Source organism: Olea europaea, unplaced genomic scaffold, assembly GCF_002742605.1.
Source record: "Olea europaea var. sylvestris unplaced genomic scaffold, O_europaea_v1 scaffold9565, whole genome shotgun sequence".
NCBI classification, from domain to species: Eukaryota; Viridiplantae; Streptophyta; class Magnoliopsida; order Lamiales; family Oleaceae; genus Olea; species Olea europaea.
This window is the reverse complement of record NW_019268063.1, coordinates 1-5,144: the sequence shown is the minus strand read 5'-3', so window position 1 is coordinate 5,144 and position 5,144 is coordinate 1. Positions and strand designations below refer to the sequence as shown.

The 5,144-nt window shown below is 31.8% G+C and overlaps 1 long non-coding RNA gene across 2 annotated transcripts; it reads left to right on the top strand.

Annotated features, from left to right (window-relative positions):
• Positions 1-648: 648 nt before the first annotated feature.
• On the top strand, positions 649-4,170 carry LOC111392657. 2 transcript variants are annotated; one of them, XR_002702296.1, is made up of 5 exons: positions 649-1,045; positions 1,935-2,573; positions 3,072-3,185; positions 3,266-3,631; positions 3,877-4,170. It is a non-coding gene; the product is annotated as an uncharacterized LOC111392657 (long non-coding RNA). The 2 variants fall into 2 exon arrangements; XR_002702297.1 differs by having other exon boundaries at positions 653-1,045; positions 2,379-2,573.
• Positions 4,171-5,144: the final 974 nt, after the last annotated feature.

The window sequence follows — 5,144 nt, the reverse complement described above, 5'->3', positions numbered from 1 at the left end:
TTTTGATATGTTTTAATTATAATGAATTTTAATAAAAAAAGGGTTTTTCAAACATGTGCAATGGATAATAAATTAGGGACTATATGATCTCCAACCCTCCGTCACAAACTCTGGATCTCCAAATCTCTTGAACATTCTTTAAAAAATAGTCTAAATCAATAGAGACAACCACGATCTCATGAAGGTCGAGTAGTGTACATTCTAACTCTGAATTGTTGAAAGAGTGGACTTTAAAAAGTAACTTTGAGATATATTAAAAAAAGATTGGCCTGCTTTAAAGCAAAAACAATGGAGCCTTAATTTTTTGAGGTAGCAGTCTATGCTTGCCTAATCCCAAAGCAAGTAATGAATAAAAAGTTAACTTGTCCAATTGATTGGTGGCTAAATTCTAATTTACTTAAAAATAAAAATAATAATAATAAAAAAAATACTAACTCAATAGTGTTGTAAAAGAATTAATACTTGATTGAGAAAAAAGTTTGATTTTGCATGTCAAGTGTCAACAAATGACCACTGACACAACTGCTTATGTTATTAGTTAAGAACACGTGTTATGCACGGGTATTTTAATTATTTTGTTGTGATACAAAAAATCATGATTGCATACATTAACCAACAATTTATTTATTTTCTGAAAGTCAACTGTATTAAAAAAAACCATACTTTGAAAATATAGCTCGTTCAAAGCAAATGGTGAGATAAATAAAAGTACATGGATTATAAATCAGAGATAACATATCATAATTTAATATTTGTGTACAAAGGCATTGCAATCAAGCACGATACTGGTTACTTTATATCATTAATTAAGTACTGGTTACTTTATTTTACTAATGATCTACTGTCTACATGAGTCTGCAGATGGAGCATGATCGACAGTTTGTAGTTGAAGCTTCCTTTTTTTCCTTTTCTATAAAACTGTAGTGTTTTCTTGAAAAGGAGCTCAAAGAATTCTGCTAAGGGATTATCTGAGATGGGAATCACAGGGGAACTAGTTAGAAGTGCATTCTCGAAAAGATGGTCCGTACGAATGCGTGAGAACCTTGTAAGTTTATTGCCTTCAAGGTGTTTGATAATTTAACTCACAGATTACTGATAGTATATTGTACATATGTCTGGATCTTTTTTTGATTTGGTTTGAAATTAACAACTAAATTTTGAGAGAATTTATCGTAATCAGGCTAGGAGTTATGCTATGGAAAAGAAAACATTGAGTTCAGTATGATCATACCTTTGCGTGGATGAGTTTAGGGTGTGTTTGATGCACCAAAATTTTTGATGGAAAATGGAATTTCAACAACATTTTCCAAGTTTTAAGGTGTTTGATGGGTATATTTTTCCATGGAATTCAAGTTCTTTCTTTTCTTGAAATTTGAAATTTCTTGGTTTGTAGGGAAAATATGGTGGGACTTGATTTTCCCAGTTATTGTAGCATATATATATATATATATATATATATTATTTTTTTTGGTTGGCAAAGTTAACAAATTCTAAGAATTATTGTAAAAAAATATTTCCCTTAAATTGACAATTTTCATGTAAAATAAAGTCAAACGAATATAAAAAAGATAGATGGTTTTCTTGAATTTATTTATTTATTTATTTATTTTTTTTGGTAATGGAAACAAGTTTCATCCCCAATACCAATAAAATATATCCCTTTAATTAACAATTTTCACGTCAAAGAGAGTCAAACGAACACCAAAAAATACTTTTATTTCAACATTTTTCACGTGAAAAATTATACCAATCAAATACAATAATTTACAATTCCCAGAAAAATAATTTTTAGGCAATTCAATTCCCTGAAATTCGTTTTCAATTCAATTCCATCTTTACAATCAAACGGACCCTTAGTTCAATAGTTACAAAGGATGATTTATCGAGCTCCAAACCTGCAATTGATGAAGGAGAATTTACTTCAATTTATGCAGAGGCAGATACGGCTTCTTTTAGAAGCTCTGAGGCCACTGTTAATCAACCATTGGCAGGAGATTTCAAGGACAAAGCTGATGCTAAAAGCAATGTGGTGAAGAATGGAAGTCCAAACAAAAAGCAAAACTCAACCTACAAACTTTTTCAGCATGAAGATGCTGCAATGATCATTCAGTCGGCATTTAGAAGATTTCTAGTCAATACACTCACCAATATGTGCATCAACTTTATATGGAGATTTATGCTTGAATAATCATTATAGTATCGTAATATATGCAAATGTTTGATGATACTTGTACAAGAAAATGAATCTGCGCATATACTTGGAAAGAAAATTAAACAAGAACTAAGAGAATGCTGATCTCCATGGATAAATGTTGTTTCTTTAAGTGAAGTATTTCCTGGATACTCGATTTGAGTTGTTTGAATGCTTAAAATTTCAGGCCCGATGAGCTAATGAAAGAATGAAGTTGCAAGATTGTAAGGCAGATCCTGTAGGAAGTCCAAGTAGGGAGTCTATTGGCACATCAATTGAAGTCCAAACTGGAAATTCCAACATTTTGTCATCCCAAGAAGAAAGCATGGCTGTGCAACATCCCGCATGACATAGAAGTAGACCCCAAGTGTTCAAGCTACAGGTACAACAACTGGAATTTCAAAATGTAAAATTCCCCTACCCTTTTTCTAGGGCTATAACTTAGCTTATCATATGCTAAGATATAATATCATATACCGTTGGATTGTAAGATAATTGCAGGAACATACTAAATGGCTAATAGAATTCAGTTTATCTCATATAACAGTATATTGTGAATCTGATACAACCAGTGATAGGGAAAATTTAGTGAAAAGGATTGCTGCAGATTTTAAGGGGATCTGGAAATTTGACACTGTTTTCTTGTGCAAGGTGCGAAATTTGATAACATCTATGACTTTTGCTAAGTTCAATCTTATTGTATTGGACAGTACTAATGTAGTAAACGAAATTAAAATATTGTCTACTTTAATGTCTACTTTTGACAAGTACTACACATTGAATATACCCCTAGCCTTTTATTTTTTTTTTCAGCAGCAAAGTTTTTGAATCGAAAGTATTAACCTAAACAAATTTATAATTCTACTGTCAACTTGTCTAGGAAGACTGGGATGATAGCATGGTAAGTAGTGTCATATCAAAAATGAGAATTCAAAACAACCTGGAAGCAACAAGAAGGCGCGAGAGAGCTCTGGCTTATGCTTTTTCACAACAGGTATAGACAAAGCAGTAGAAATTGGTTGTATTGGAGAATAGAATGTGCACTGATTTTGTCTTTGCCTAATTTGTATGTAGTTAGGGATCTGCTCGAAGAAAAAACAAATCAAATCCAACAGTAACGAAACCAGCGTGGGCTAGAGTTGGCTAGAACAATTGATGGCAACCCGTCTGCTGGAAAATACCATGATGGAAGACCAACTGTACTAGCAAATTGAGGCAGTTAGTAGTCACCAAACAATTGGGATTAGGAAGAGAGTGCTGGATGTAGCAAAGGAAGAGAAGGAGAGTTGTGGATCTAATGATGTATCTCTGCACATTGAAGTCGGATCTGCAGCTGCGCCCAAGGATGTCCCAAGGCCTACCAAGAATAGGAATAAGACAATGAGGAATATCTCCAAACGAGACGTAGCATCTAGCTACCTCTATCCAAGAGACTCAAAGGTACACCTTTCAGCTAAAACAAAAATTGTCCAAAGAAACAAGTGAAATTAGATTTTAACCAATTTTAAACCAAAAATGGAAGAAGAATTGACTACCTAAGTTTTATTCTTAATAAATTAAATTTATAGTCCCATTACATGAGCCAGCGCGTTTAACAGGGATAATACTGCTCGAATGCTAATAAATATTTTCTTTTTCCTTCATCCATTCACTTGTTTCTCTTGATTTGGTGAATATTGTCACAGGATAGCAAGAAAGTATGTCAATTAGAGGATGGAAAACATAAGGTGAAAATGCCAAAGTAGGCTCAAAAAGAGAGATGAAATACACAAATTCTACGTCTCAAGAACCACCAGAGATTGAATTTTTTTATTTTTTTTTTCAATTTAGGACTTCAAATATGGCCTTCTTGAGTTTGTTTTAAATTAATTGTGTAAATGTGTAATGTACTATGTAGAGTGTAGTGTCATTGGCAACTTTGAGATCCCTTGTATATTTCATTTCGCGACTTTCAACATCTATATTGTAGTTAGCAGAAATCATCGTGCATAAACTATAATAAAATAAATTAAGCTTGATTTATTTTATTTTTTTCTTTATACGGACAACCAACAATGTTTAAAGGATAAGGGAATATTGCACCATTAGTCAACTTATGACCTTGTAGCAACTTGGTCCATTAACTTTTTTATTAGGAATGCACATTCCCGACATTTTAGTTTTTGTGGGTCATTGGTTTTCAACGATGTTATTGTCCATTTGGTTGTAAAAAATGAACTTATGAGAATAAGATGAATAAACACTCAAGTTTAAAAGTAAAAAATAAAAGAGAGAGAGAGAGAGAGAACAAACACACTATTTGCTTTCTTCTTCATCTTTTTGGTTCAAATTATGTATTAGAATTGAAAGGAAATAATAGAAATAAAAGAGAGAGAGAGAGAGAGAGAGAGAGAGAGAGAGAGAGAGAGAGAGAACAAACACACTATTTGCTTTCTTCTTCATCTTTTTGGTTCAAACTATGTATTAGAATTGAAAGGAAATAATAGATATTATACAAACTCAAGACTAGACATGTATAATGCAACCTACTCCAATCAATGGAAGTACGAGTAAATAGGAGCAACCTTAAGATTTTGGGGTCTTAAGTTAAATTTTATATAGGGCATTCTAGATATAAGGTTAAAAAAATAAAAAATAAAAAATAACAATAAAAATTCACTTACAATATGATTATAAATAAGATTTTGTTGGTTTTTTTTTTTTTTGAAAACAAAAACATTTAATGTTAAAACAATAATAATTTAAAACTTTCAAGAGTTAACTTTAAATTTATACTTCTAGCATTTTGAAAGAAGGAAAAGTTGTGCATCACTTTTGATTCGAGACAATCGTGAATCATAATACATGAAGGTGGAGCAGCGTATTAATTTCAATTGTTGAAAGATTGGATTTTTAAAAATATTTCAAGAGTTAACTTTAAATTTGCTCTTCTGGCATTTGGAAGGAAGGAGCG